The sequence below is a fragment of the Globicephala melas genome, chromosome 8 (genome assembly GCF_963455315.2).
Source record: "Globicephala melas chromosome 8, mGloMel1.2, whole genome shotgun sequence".
Lineage (NCBI taxonomy): Eukaryota > Metazoa > Chordata > Mammalia > Artiodactyla > Delphinidae > Globicephala > Globicephala melas.
Genome location: NC_083321.1, coordinates 26,269,729 through 26,285,299, shown reverse-complemented (window position 1 = coordinate 26,285,299; position 15,571 = coordinate 26,269,729). Strand labels below are relative to the sequence as shown.

The 15,571-nt window shown below is 42.0% G+C and overlaps 1 protein-coding gene across 1 annotated transcript in view; it reads left to right on the top strand.

Annotated features, from left to right (window-relative positions):
• The window catches only part of ELP4 (elongator acetyltransferase complex subunit 4), a 247,936-nt gene that overhangs the window by 225,844 nt on the left and 6,521 nt on the right, over positions 1-15,571 (top strand). The window lies entirely within an intron of this gene.

Here is a 15,571-nt window from a genome sequence, read left to right as displayed (position 1 = left end):
AAACTTATCCTTATTGAAGTTCTAATTATAGATCTACCTGTGAACTTATTTTTCATGTAGTGCCTTCGTTAGGGTTAAGATGTATACATATAGTTTCAGGGTTTTAGAATAGAGTGTGGTTATTACTAAATCCCTTTAATTGACATAAGTTTGGAAATTCTTTTGACTAGTTTAGAAGTAAAGAATATGTTCTCACTTTTATTTTTTCCATAGCTTTTCAGATAGCTTCTGATTCATGATTTTAAAACATAATCAATTATTCTTTTGTGTGAAGTATTAATATTTAATTACAAATTCTAGTTTATGTTGAAAGAAATCGTATGACATTTAAGGTAGACTGTTAAAATATACAAGCCAGCTAATAGATTTAGGACATAAACACTTATAAATCTTAGTGTTACTTAAAAATAAATATATATTGATAACTTGAAGATGTTTGTTGTAATTTTTCATTTAGAAACAGGACTTTTATGTGCTTGCAATATATTCTGTAATTTACAGATATTTAATTGGGTAATAATTTGATGTATTTGCTTAAAGTGATTTAGAGCAAATAATATCCCTTTAGGACATAAGTTAGAATGAAAGAAGAAAAAATACCACTCCTTGATAAATCTTGAAAGGAAAAACTCCATTTTTTCATCACTGTTTGTTAAATTATGAAGCTTGTCAATATTGAATTTTAGGAACCATTTGATGATCTTTTTCCACAAATCATGCTTTCCTTTGCTTTCAATGCCTCGACAAATTTTTGTGCACTTATAATATTAAGGGAATCAAATAGAAATGTACAAATATGTCTATTTCATTTAACTTAGATCTTTAAAATTTAGAGAATTAACCCTACATAACAATTACAAAATCACTTTCCTCCATTAATTCATTTTGGAGCATAATTTTGCATATACCAAAAGGAACATTCCCAAAGCATACCTGCACACTCTGGCTGAAATGACCCCAAATTTCAGAGTTTCTACTTGAACCAGAGTGACTCTTCCTACTGCAGTGAAAACTTGAAACAGGATTTAGCCAATTCCATATATCAGGTTGTTGGTTCTTCTGCATTTTGAGGATCTTTCAGACCTCCTTGTAAAAAGATTTAGCTCAATGGTAAAGTTAAGTGGTGGGGAAAAAATCCTCCACATATAAAAGCAAATGAGTTTTTAGAGAATAATCTCTATGAGAAATTACTTCTAAATTATCCATGTGGAAATTAAACTTAGCTCTTGTTAACATTTCCGTAGAAATATGCATTTTGATTAAACCAAATAAATAAATACAAAAATAAATCCCTAGAAGTAGGCATAGTCATTTATCTATATACTCACAAATATTTTGCTCTTTTCTGATCATCAGTATTTTTTTCTTGCTTTATTTGCTTCATATCCTTTAACTTTATTTCCCATTATTCATGGAGAGGTTTTCTATCTAAGACTAAATTGATTCTCTGCATACTTCTTATCTGTGAAGTCACTTCAGCAGAGAGTTACTCTTTGGAGTAAGGTCCTCATCTCTAATCTGTATCCCTCAGCTAGTGCACTCGGTCTGGTGCTGCCCCATCACCGCCCTAAGGCATGTAGAGAGAGGGCTCTCGCTTCGCCCAGTCTGTTCACTGAGCTCCCTTTGAAATTGGTGAGGAAGGAGGTCTGCGGAGGGGAGAGATAGAGGTACTGGGTGACTATTTGAAACCAGTGTAATCTGTAAATCTGCCGTACACTTTTAGTGAGAATTGGGGCGGGGGTTTCTGAGTTAACATGCAGAAATCAAAAGGAAAATGGAAGTTTCATTTCATTACCGAGGGTTCTGATATGAAAGGGATTTTTTCTAAAATTTTACCAAGATTTCGGCAATTAATCTATACACTTAAAGATATTAAAATATTCCTAACATTGCCATGTTATATGTATATTTATATGTATAAATAAACATCACACTCATATACACACGCGCACACACACAATAGCACTTATCAAATAATACTGCTTTATACCACCTGGCTGTTAATTTAAATTTGGAGCAAGTGAAATATACACCACCTAGGAGAGTGTACCTTTGACCATGAAGAGTGCGGAAAATCACCACTGTAATTGATACTTTTCATTCATCGTGAAAAGTTTTTACACTGTCAGTAGAGAGAAAGCCACATTTCATTTTGTCAAGCCAAAAACATACTACCTAACTGCCTTTGTATAAAAGCTAACACAACATGTCAAAAATAATAGCATAGCCCTCAATATACATTGAACTGGTGAAAGCAGTTAGGAACGGTTTGGCAAAGATAAAACGTAAAGTTAAGTTTTACATTATTTTCTTTTCATTCACATTCACACCAGGTAGACTTTGTCAAATACCTATAGTAAAGAAGAACTTGTTCACGCATGCAGAACAAAATAAAATAAGATTAAAAGCTCCAGGAAATCTGCCTGCTTCAAAAAACCATTAAAGTGTGCCTATCCCTCAAGCCTTACAAATGTGTTAATTGTCGTGTTTCAGTCATGTAAATATGTTTCAGCATAAAGTAAGCAAGATTTCCTGTTATAGAAGCACTGCTATCTGGGGGTGTGTGGGTAGGGAGGGACGAACAAGGACTAAATAACACACTGTAATGAAACCTGCCTTTGGGCAGCACATGCCTCAGTTCTGAATGCCCAGAAATACTTCACAGACGCTCTGGGCTGCCTAGCAATGGGGATTTCTAATTCTGGCTAGCTTGACAAAGTAAATACAACTATTGAACATAAGGCAGCTCCTAATAAAAAACAACAATTCCCCCTTGTAAACACCTACAGTTGGCCCCATTAAAAATTCTTTCTTCATATCCAGGAACTAGCAAACCCTTAAACGTGGGGATCTCAAAGTAACTACAGAGCAGTTGGGAGATCTAATGCTGTCGACATGTTGTACATTGCCATTTCCACCGAGCCCTTCATACCCCATCTCAGGGCTTTGTGGAGCAATGTTCTGCATACACTGTAGGGCATTATGCAAGCAAACACATTGGCTATTATGCTCCCAGGACTCATTCATGGACAGCCAAAAGGAAATCAATATATGTTCATACTTACATACGAAAATATATGGTTGAGGGCGTGTTCACCCAAAGCTGCCAGTTTGGAGTTACTTAGTGGACTGAAATTAGTGTGATAACTTAAGCAATTATCTGATTTCAAAATTCTCTGATCCCTGCTTTTTCCCATGTTAGAATTCATCTCTTCCATTAGCTATGTATCAGTCAGACCTCTGCCAGTCCCTAAGTTAAAGTGCATCTGCTATAGTTTCAGAAATCTCTAGGATTTAGGGATCAGCCTTGAGCTTACACACATATTTATCTGCTAACAGTTTACTGAGTAGGAGGCTTCAGATTATAGTAAAGAGCAAACATTAGTTTGAATTCTAGCAGACGAGCAGATTGTGCCTTTTGCCACCTCCAAAATAGCTTCCATATGCTTTAAGAGAAAAAAAGTTCTCATATAATTAGTAGTTTGAATTTATTTCTAAAAGAAGTGTTTTTTTCAAGCTCAACATTCAGATCTGAAAACGGTATATGTTCCTAAAATATCTTACTATTCTTAAGCCATCGGAGGGGTAGTACCAAAATATTGCTCCTAAAATGTTTCCTCACTTGTCTCGGGTAGAAAAGGGGCCTTCTGGACAAAGCAGGCTTGAAGACCCCATCAAAACGACGGTCCCTCCACAGAAAGATCTCAGCCTTCTTCTGCTTACTGCCAGAGCAGCAGTAGGCCCTAGATCTCAAGAGTCTCTCAGCTTGGCCCTGCTCAAGCTTAATTCAGATTCTATACACTCTGGAGCTTATATGCTCCTGCCTGCATTGTGAGATCCAGAGCCCATACAAGCCTTGGGTTAAGCAGAGTTGGAGACCAGTCAAAAGGTTGCCAGAGGGAGAAGCCCTGCTACAATTCAGGAAGGATGAATGAGAGGGAGTCCGTTCAGGAGATATGGGGAGTCTCATTCAGGCCGTGATGCACAACCACAGGATCACAGTGGCCATGTGGGCCTTAGCCACCCCATTCCTTTATCCTTTATCCATCCCAGAGAAGAGGCTGGTGGTTGGGGGGGGGGGGGCGGGTTAGGCATCTTTCACGGTTTCTACTGTCCAAGTTTAGGTCACAATTCAAGTCACTTTATTCCAACTGTTACCTAAATGATATATTTTTTTCAGTCCTGCTCATGTTAGAACATGAATGAGAATAAAATGTGCAAAAGAAAAAGGAGAGACCCAAAGAAAAGAAAAAGATAACTGCCTTTAGTTTGTGTAGAAAGCACAACTTTTTTTTTTTTTTTTTGCGATACACGGGCCTCTCAGTGTTGTGGCCTCTCCCGTTGCGGAGCACAGGCTCTGGACGCTCAGGCTCAGCGGCCATGGCTCACGGGCCCAGCCGCTCCGCAGCGTGTGGGATCTTCCCAGACCGGGGCACAAACCCATGTCCCCTGCATCGGCAGGCGGACTCTCAACCACTGCGCCACCAGGGAAGCCCGAAGGTACAACTATTTTAAGGAAAGTTCTCCAGGAATAATCTAGTTTGTTCTCCATCAGTGTATGAAATAAAGGAGGAGAATAACATGACTCCCCATATCTCCAATGTCTGAAAGTTCAGGAACATTGGAACTGAAACATGGTGGTATTCTTATTATGATGTAGTCCAAAAGATGCTGACTCACATTTTAAGAGGATTAAACGCAACAAGCCATCCCCACAAACAGCACTGCCAGAGTCTTTCCTCCATGCACACTTCACACAGGGCCCAACCCCTCCACCTGGAATCTTCCTGCTGGGCAGGAGTGAGGCTGGGAACCACCACACCCCACAGGAGCACGGTGGGAGTGGGAGGACCCTGTGGGTCACTTAGTGACTAGAATGTCTTTTCTGAATCAAAAGAAAGCAAGAAAAAAAAAAAAAAGAAAAGAAAGAAAGCAGGATCTAGAACAGCCTGTGTACACCACCTTTTGGAAAATTATGTCTTTAATAGAATACACGTCTGCAACAACTGTTGTTTTCTGTTATTGACCCACAGCATCCTCCCACTCGCACCGTGCTACTACCAAGCCAAACTTCTAGCCGCGGCCACTCCCCTGTTTGGTGACTGCTCCAGGAAAGGTGCCCTTTTTTCTGTCCTCCAAAAATGCCAAGCTTATTCCTACCTTAAGACTTTTGTATTTCATTCCCTTTGCCTGGAAACTTCTTTTTCAGGTCCTCATTGGTCTTTTCTGAAAATTTAGATCTTAGCTCAAATGTGCTCTGCAGAAAGGCTTTCACCAATTAGAGCAGTACCCCCAGACAGTATCGTATCACCATGTTTCATTTCCTTAAAAGACTTCTCACTGTCTGAATTATCTTCTCCATTGGTTGGCTTTCCTGTATGTTAGCTGTCTCTCCTTGTGTTAATAAGTGTCTATGTATTGTCCCTTTCTGAAGTTGTAAGTTTTTTGAAAGCAAGGATTTTGCCTGTCTTGTTCAGTATTTTACCTCCAGTGCTTAGAAAAGTTCTGGCACCTAGAGCAGTGAGTAAGAACGTGGACTTTGAAGCCAGAATGCCTGAGTTCAAATCCCATTTGAATACCCTGAAGTTGCAACATCACTTCGGTATTTTTCAGACTTGGTCACGTATTCTACAACCAGTTGAAAGGGAAGCTTGGAAGTAAAGTCTTTATTCAGGATGGCCGTATATCCCCGGGTTCTTCTCCTAAAGGAGGAAGGGAGAGTGGACACTGGAGGTTAATGACAGTCTCTATCAGAGTCCGCAGCCCTTCGGAATCCAAATATCCGTGCACAGCCTCTTCCCACACACTTACCTCTTCTTCAGGGGTGAGTGGGGAATCCTACAGCAGAGAAACTGCGAAAATTCTCTGCCCTGGCAGTAGAGGAGTGTAGCCCAGTTTGTAACCCTCAGTTCTGCCCTCTGGAAGGAACTCCCTTATCCACTCTCCTTTGTATCCCTTTAGAAAGTTATTCCTTGTCCGTTATCATTGACGGCTACGTGAAGTCACTATTAGAGTCTGGGCCCTTTGGGGGCTGCACAGTTTTTACAGCCCACTTATTGATAGATCAGATTTGGGGACTTAAGATTTCTTTAGGGGTTGAATACTCATAGACTCTTGACCAGGCTTGTAGTTTCTTTGGCAAAACAACCCCCTCAAAATTTTATGAGGTTCCGAGTTGATTTGCTTCCCTTTGCTTCCACATGCAAGTAATCACAGCCAAAGAGTTGTCTAGACATAGTTCTCGGGTTCAGCTGCAGGAAACAGATCCCATCTGATTATTTGATGCAGTCAGAAAGGTTATACCAGAAAACTGGGAGCTAGTGCAATAATTGGAAGGGCTGAAGGATAATGTCACCAAACTGGCCTCTAGGGAGGCTACTGCCTCCACCAAAGTCAGGAAGGAGAGGAACTGGGAGACCGCCACTGGAGCTATTCACTGAAAGCACACAGCTGCAATCTTGGGGCAAGTAACTTCCCGCTGCCGCTGCTGCCAGTGCTTCTTGGCCCCCATCAAGCAAGTCACTGGACACTGAAACACTGGGCTGGCCTCCATTTCCACAGCTGCCTCTCTGCTCCCGGGAAGCCTATGAAGCTGTTGACTAGTCACTAGAATGCAGAAAAACACAACAACAAAAAAAACTGTCCCTGCAACAGTGCTTGCCAATTGCAGCGGTAAAAGCAGGAGGAGAGCACCTGCTTCTCTTCCACCTTCTAAATAGTACAGCTGCATCTAACTGGATAAGCCTAATTCATACTTCTCCAGCCTCTTACCTGTAGGCAGACACGCCACAAGGCAGTTGAAATGGGTGCATGTCCACCACAACTCTTACCTTGTAAGACTTGAGTCTTATTTTCTGGCCTATCTGTTCTACCTATACCCATCTCTTTCATCTTACTTGTAACTAGCTTGAAGCCATCTGAAATAATTGACTTGAGAGGGAAGGCAACACCCTTAATCTGACTTTTGTCTCTGAGCCGGCCCCCATTTTCTGGCCAGCCTCTTAATGAGGTATTTCACCAAGGCTTAGGGGCAAAGAGATCTGTGAAGGTTGCCTGCTCTGGTGTGCAATTGCAGAAATAGCTGGGTTTTTTCAACTCTCTGACATCCCAAATTACCAAGCTTTTATTCACTTTAAGTTGTGAGCTGCAGGCAGGGCATTTCCTTTAATAGAGTTGTAGTCCCTCTACCTCTTCTTACATATTCTATAGCTCTAGCCTAAGTTCATTTCTCTTTTGTAAATAATTTTGCCAAAAATGTCAAGAAGCCACTAACACAACAATATCCTGAATTTCTCCAGTGTTTCAACTAGAGCCACAGGCCTAACAAGGGTAGTTAGCTTTCCAATCTGTGATACTGACCTCACTGCCCACCTTCCAACCACTAAGCCAACTTAGATTTTTCTTTTTTTAAAACATCTTTATTGGCGTCTAATTGCTTCTCAATGGTGTGTTAGTTTCTGCTCTATAACAAAGTGAATCAGCTAACACATATATACAGAATCTTAAAAAAAATGGTTATGAAGAATCTAGGGGCAGGACAGGAATAAAGACGCAGATATAGAGAATGGACTTGAGGACACGGGGTGGGGGAAGGGTGAGCTGGGACGCGGTGAGAGAGTGGCATGGACTAATATATACTGCCAACTTAGATTTTGATGGTAGAACTCGATCCATTTTTCAGGTACCAAATTCGCCATAAGGAGGATATAGGTTAGGCTGCTATTAAAGAAATTCAAAAATGAAGTGGCTTAAATAACATGGAACACATACCCCATAAAAGCTCAATTCGGTGACCCAGGGCTCTTTTGGTGTCAAGATACCCTAAACTAATTCTGTGGTTTTGCTGTGCCCTCCTCAGCCCATAGCTTCCGTTTGATGGCCCAGGACAGCTGCTTCAGCACCTACCCTCAAGTCCACATTTCAGCGAGTGGGAAGAGGGAAGTTTGGCTTGTCCCTAACGTTGTGGAGCCTAGAGCAGGAATGCAAATAAAAGACCACATTATTATATGCCTCAATATTTTTAAGTTATCAAGCCAAAAAATCATTAAATATGCTTTCCCTTCCTTCCTTCACAAATATACCTACCTGGAAAGCCAAGTTTAAATTTAGGATCAGGGCTCTACTCCAGAACATGGAGACATAGGAAGAACGGGCCTACAGCCCATCTCCTTTCTCTCCCCACCCCTGTCTCCTTCCCACACACAGCGGGCAACGTGATTGTACTTGGGGACACCCAGGCTTCACATCCAAACTCTGTCCACACTCCCCATAAACAGCCACCCCTTGGCTCCTGCTGGGGCCCCAGGGTGTGCACATAGACAACACAGTTCGCCCACGGTGGACAAACCTGGGGAAGAGACCTGTGCAGGCTTTGTGGCCATTTGCACAGGGAGTTCCGAGGTTCTGAGTACCCAGAGTGTGTCCTGTAATGAAGGGTACAGGCTCTAGATGGGCACATCCCATCCCATCCCTTCACCCTGTTAATTCCTCACCCCATGAGGAGGGGTGGGTCAGGGCCCAGAGCGGGGGCCCTCTTGCTGGGGTCGAATAACGATGCCAAGGGAAAAGGGAAGTAATTGGCACCTCCCCCTCTCTAAGGATCTAACCTTGAACTTAATCATAGCACTTCTGCTCAAGATGAAGCAACCAGAGCTTAATCACTCAGCCTCAGCTATTGGCAAAGGCAGCTGGGGAGCATGGCCTTTATTCTGGGAGGCCATGTGTCCCACTAATACGCAGAGATTCTTTTACTCGCTGCAAAGGAAGAGAATAGATATTGGGAGTAAGCTAGCAATCTCTGCCACAGACACATGCCTTTTCACAAATCACACTTTTGTTTAGACAAGTGAGTTCTTCACAATCTGCTTTCAGAGAGGTGAGTTTGGAGGCAAGACAATACTGTCAGTTATAATTGACGGTCAGAATAATTGCACACCTGAGCATTTTTCAATGGGCAGCCAATGTGCAATGTTCCAGCTCTGAAATTTTGTCTAATTTTCAGATCAATCAGGAAGAACCAAATGAATTTTTTTCAATTCAAAGGATATAGTATGATTATGACATTCAGTAAAACAATTTTAATCCAAAACCCTGGGGATGAATTGGATCTTAAACAAACAAACAAAACTGAAACCTAAAACCTGACCATGTTTTGGCAGCATTTCTTCCAGAAATATTCGGCTGCTATCAAACATACACTTAGCAATCCAAAAGGAGCAAAAATATGGTTCTGGCATGATTTCCACTGCCCTACTCATATGTAAGAGTAACACAAAATTCACCAAAATTAGGCAAATACATCTTCCACATTGCAAAATTTTAGCCAGATGTAGAATAACTACAATGTAACATTGCATTGTAATAATGTAATAATTATGGAATAATATAAATGCAATGATATAAAAATATAATAATTATATAACGGCATATAACACTGTGCGGGCTTTTTGCAAGTTGAAATAACACTCTGAAATCTTGTGAAGAAATAATAGTGATGATGAATAACATATCAAAGCCTGCTTCATCTGCTTCCTTCCCTCTACCCTCCTCCTAGCGCCCCCGGAAGGAAATCAGTCTCTCCACAAAGGAAATATCTCTCTTTTTATGATATAAGAGAGACTCTGAGGACTACTTTAACCCCTGCCCTCTGGGCTGGTGGGGGCATCAGGCATGCGTTTCCTTGGTCAGAAACTAAGTAGGGAGCCTTCCGCCATTAGCAGAAGCTCACACACACAGAGTGAATGCTTCGGGAGGGTGATCATTTCGCTGTGGCCCTTCTCAAAACTGTAGCTGACTACTGGTTGTCTCCCAGTATCCATTTGCTCCTTCTTCCATAGTAATGCGTTTGCTGAACATCTTAACATATTTTAAAACATTTCCCAGCCTCCCTCACAACCAGGTGTGGCCATGTTTAAGTTCTGGATGTGTATGGAAGTGATGTGTCCAACTTGCAAGTCTTCCTTCATGGCCCCTGCTTCCCACCAGCTGAGAGAGAGCAAAAAGATCAGCCTTGGAGCCAGAAGTGGGAGCCGCTTGTTGAGGATGGCAGACCAGTCCTTCCAGCTCAGCATTGCCTACTTCTGGCCCGTAAAGTGGGAGATAAATAAACTTCTGGTTTTTAGCCATTTTCTGAAGTGGGTTGGGATATCTCTGTATGGCAGCTACTTAGCCTGTACTCTAATTCATTCCCTACCATCCAGAGCAGTGCCTCATAACACAGAATATGGCTACAGAAGTCAGCAAATCATGCTCCAGGTTAGGGCATCAGACAGCTCTTGAAAGAATCAATGGAGTGGGATGGCAAGTCTTTTGTGCATTGGTTTCCTGCCCATGATATAAAGAAGGGGAAATGCTTTTAAAACGTGAGTGGAGAAGCTTCATCTTCTGACATTTCTTTTGTTATCGTGTCAGCATTAAATACATGTGCAAGATAGATTTTTTTTTAATAAGTATGGGCTTCCCTGGTGGCACAGTGGTTAAGAATCTGCCTGCCAGTGCAGGGGACACGGGTTCAAGCCCTGGTCTGGGAAGATCCCACATGCCGCGGAGCAACTAAGCCCGTGCGCCACAACTACTGAGCCTGCGCTCTAGAGCCTGCGAGCCACAACTACTGAGCCCACGTGCCACAAATACTGAAGCCCGCGCACCTAGAGCCCGTGCTCCGCAACAAGAGAAGCCACCGCAATGAGAAGCCTGCGCACTTCAACGAGGAGTAGCCTCCACAACTAGAGAAAGGTTGCGTGCGGCAACGAAGACCCAACGCAGCCAAAAATAAATAAATAAATTTTAAAAATAGATAAATAAAAATAAATAAATGGACCCCAAATTGCCTCTTTAATACAGCCATGCATATTTTCACTGGCCCAGAAGCCAGGCACCTGACATGCCCCATTTTCACTATTGTCTTACTAAGTATGAGGGAAACTATTTAGCCTTTTTAAATCTTCCCAGAAGCGGAGACAATGACTGCAGTTTCCTTTTATGTTTATATTTCTTTACAGCACTGCAGTAGAGGGCAATGTGTAGTAAATGCTCAGACTTAGTGATGAGACCTGCTGGCCAAGTCCAATATTCTGTTGCTGTTGCTTACAAATGTATGTTTTTCATTAAATTTGTAGATTCACTTCCTTGCCCTAATAAGCTCACTTATTTTTATCTTTCCCAAAGGTATTTTTACGAGCCACCTCAAATGCCTTCCTGAAGCAAAAAGAGGTAGAAATAAATTAGTGTAGTACTTAATAATTCACAAAACACTTCATATCTCATATGATCCCCATAACGGTCTTATGAGGGGAGAATTATTCACTTGTGATAGATGAGGATACTGAAGCTAGGCAGGTGAAGTGACTTATCTGAAGTCACATTGAGAGCGAGTGACGGAGGGAGGTATTAAACTGGCTGCCTCTGTGAAGGGACCAATGTAGAACCTATATGTTCTAAGGTGTTTACAAGTTTTAATTTAAATTCGTTGTGTTTTAAAGAAAAAAGAAAAAAACTATTAGGAAGTATTTTGAAATACTAACTCCTATTTCTGTGACTGTGAGTAATGGAAAGGTTGACTTTTCAGGAAATGTCATAAATTTTAAAGAATTAAAACAAATATTCATTTCCTAATGGTTAAAATGTACTACATCAGTTGTTTTCAGAAAACAAACAGTGCCTGGTGGTTTGGTCTTGGCAAAATATGAAAAATATAAATTGATTTAACTTATTTTAATGGTATTTACCTGCAATTTGTCTCAAATCCAGGTGTAACCTAGATTCATTATCTTGCCCCTTCTGTCTGGGAACTGTGAGTGCTGAGCACAGGTCTGGCAGGCTGGGAGAAAAGGAATTAGGAAGAGAACCGTGGAGCCAGGAAACCCAATCCTATGTACGATCAGCAGAGGTGCTGACTCAAGAAGGAACAAAATATAGTCAGTGGCTCAGCCCAACAAAGGGACAGAGAGGTAGGCAGAGGGGGAAGAATCTCGGTCCAGCTCGGCTTGGTACTCCCTGGGGCCACAGAGCAAAGCACTTCAGCTGCTACTTCTTTATTATGACCCAGGGCTTCCTATGGGGCTAAGGGTGCCTTTTGGCAGGAACTCCCCTTATCCGCCAGGGCATTTTGTCAGCCTCGCTGTTTCCCACCTTGAAGTGCTGAAGAAAAGGGACCCATTAACGCAGTGGGATGAATCGCTGTAAAGTACATAGGCCTCTGCGGAAGCTTGGGAGTTGTCTCACCTTTCCCAGATCCCTTTGCCTACATAGAAATCATCATTCTAGACAAGGCATTCATGGAAAAAATAGGCAGGCAGTCAGCCAGACAAGCATCTCCTTCCTCAGCAGCACAAGCCCTTCCTCCCAGAATTTGGGAAAAGAAAATCAGGTGGAAAAAATTTTAGCTCTAGATGTAAGGTAGGGCTTCCCTGGTGGCACAGTGGTTAAGAATCCGCCTGCCAATGCAGGGGACACCAGTTCGCGCCCTGGTCTGAAAAGATCCCACATGCTGCAGAGCAACTAAGCCCATGCGCCACAACTACTGAGCCTGCGCTCTAGAGCCCGTGAGTCACAACTACTGAGCCGCGAGCCACAACTATTGAGCCTGCGCTCTAGAGCCCACGAGCCACAACTACTGAGCCGCGAGCCACAACTACTGAGCCTGTGCTCTAGAGCCCGCGAGCCACAACTACTGAGCCTGCCCTCTAGAGTCGGTGAGCCACAACTACTGAAGCCCACGCGCCTAGAGCCCATGCTCCGCAACAAGAGAAGCCACCGCAATGAGAAGCCAGTGCACCACAACGAAGAGTAGCCCCCCGCTCTCAGCAACTAGAGGAAAAACCCGTGTGCAGCAGCGAAGACCCAGTGCAGCCAAAAATTAAATAAATGGATAAAATAAAATAAATTTTAAAAAAAGATGTAAGGTATGTTTTTGGCTCTGGCCTCAGAACCCCAGGTATAAAATGAGAAAGATGAATACCTTGATCTGGTTTACAAGATTGAATCTCTACAAGATTTTTTGATAGTCTTGATTTTTACTGAAACCATAACCATTATCAAGGTCCAAACGTTTATACCCCCACAGCCTTGCAGCTTTGGTCTAAAGAGGTCACCATGCTGTGTAGAGTATCTTACAGCACATTTTCTCAGAAGACAGATCTGGGGTACAGCAGCATCTGAACGTTGACGTGTCAAGTGTGTAAGTGCTTTGGAAGCCTCAAAGGGAAAGTGCCTGACACACCTGGCAAGCCTGCAACCTGATCTCTCCTTCTTCCTCGCTGCTTCACATCGCACTGACGTGGTGCACGGGGGGAGGCTTAGAAAGGGAGAAAACAAAACCCACTGCTTGAGAATTTAGGCTGCAGAGTAAGCTCATTCAAGTAATAATCAGCAAAAGCTGGCAAAATCACACGTAGATTCACATGTTTCCAAGAGCCATCCTTTGGCTTTTTTCAAAGGACACGGGTTTGCAACTAGCTTTTACGGTGTGACATTTGGTTAGAAGCATTTAACCACATCACCCCAAATTTTTGTGCTCAGAAGTTACACACGAATGGTATTTGACTCTTCTTCAAAGCCATTCAACCTGAAAGATTTCCAAGCATGTCACACATCACATTTAGCTACTTTTGCTATGAAGGGCTTTCCGCCAACTGGCTCACACTCATTGCCTAGAGAAGCAAAGGAAGAGAAATTTTTAGCAAATAGGTAAGCTCCTGAAATAAATGGTATTATGCTGGTTCTGAATAAACTACATTAGTTTCCTCATTTGGATTGTCAGAGCAGTAGAAGCCTTCCACCAAATGCATCTTAGAGATGTATCCATTCCACCGTTAAGCAAATCACCATTTCTGTATGTCAGAACCCAGTTCAGTATTTAACACCTACCCATCTCGGTGAAGCTTTTTCTGGCCCCCTTCCCCGCAGCAGGATTTCTGCTTTGTCTCTGCTGTTCTTGTAGACAAAACTTGGACTGCTCACTATGAGGGTTACCTGTGTGCTTGCCTCATGCCTGTTACTGGATTGTAAGGCAGCACGGAGTGTGGAGGGTGCTCTGTTCACATATCTTTTCAGAATGCCTTGCTTCGAGTAGATTCTAAATATTTGTTGACTCCAGTTGATTTCCTAAACAGCCTAATCACCATCTGACCTCATCTTTGTGAGGTCCCAAACAAAAGTACACACACACACATACACACACACACACACGAAAACACACACATAAGGGTTTTTTTGTTGTTTTTTTTTTTGCGGTACGCGGGCCTCTCACTGTTGTGGCCTCTCCCGTTGCGGAGCACAGGCTCCCGACACGCAGGCTCAGCGGCCATGGCTTACGGGCCCAGCCGCTCCGCGGCATGCGGGATCTCCCCAGACTGGGGCACGAACCCATGTCCCCTGCATCGGCAGGCAGACTCTCAACCACTGTGCCACCAGGGAAGCCCCCACACATATGTTTTTTAATGGTGACTTTTCTTTAAGTTTCAGAGAGCCTTCAGGTCATGCATATACCCTAGTCATTTTTCCTTTGCTCATTAGCAATTACTACAAGATCTTAAAGAAACATTTAAACTCAGCCATATAATTAAATATCTCTTCCCCTCCTGCTTCCTCACATGAACGTTGATAGAGTTAACACTACTGCAAAGACATTCGTGTCCTCAGACTTTAGAGTCACGCATGTCTTTTAGATTCCTTCCTGAGCCTTTCACACTTTCATTTATACCTTAAATCCTTTCTGAAACTAGGGTATGAAGAAATGAAAGAATTGTTTAAAGCAAAGGCAAAATATGTCTTATTTGAGTTCTTTTTTATTATTCAAGAAATAGACATTTAATGACTTAAGTGACAGGCTGGGTGCTAAGCATACAAATGAATAATACTATATTTATATTACTGTATGGATATTATAGCTTTTCTGGACCTTTCTGACATCTTTGTTGATCACATATCTATATAATAGTGTCTTTCATCCTAGATATACTTGTACCAGCAAACTGAAATCAAGGAAGAATATTTTCATAAATTATTTTTAATGTTTTAAAATGTTTTGATCCTTGCACACAGCTTGTGTTTACATGACAATAAACAAGCCTTTTATCAGGAAAGAAACTAGCCAGAACATATGCTGGTGGATCACAATATTTTGACCCCAAAAAATGGTTTTTCCCTTTTTCATCTTGATTTTTTTTTTTTTCATATTGAAGGGAGTTTTCAAATGAAGGGTTTCAGGTAGGTTGTCTCCAGGCCAGTTCACCTCATCAAGGCTTTGCTTAGTCATCAGGGGATGACCCCATCCTGCCCTACTTACCTTTAGCCTCACACACCCACTCTGCCTCATGCAAGAAACATGTTCCTTTGAGTTTGGATTTTTATGAAACAAATCATGTGGTCTGGGAGCACTGATAGTTGAAGGAATTTGATAGAGAGCCTTTTGAAAACCAAAAAGGTCTTTTGAAATATGAATATTTCTCCCTAATTACAGTAACTGTTTTGTAATGATGGTTGGTTACTGGCTCTCCTTAAATCAACCTGTATCTGCAGAAAAACAGTTAGGATGGAGAGATGTTCAAAGCTACACTGTATGTTTGAAAAC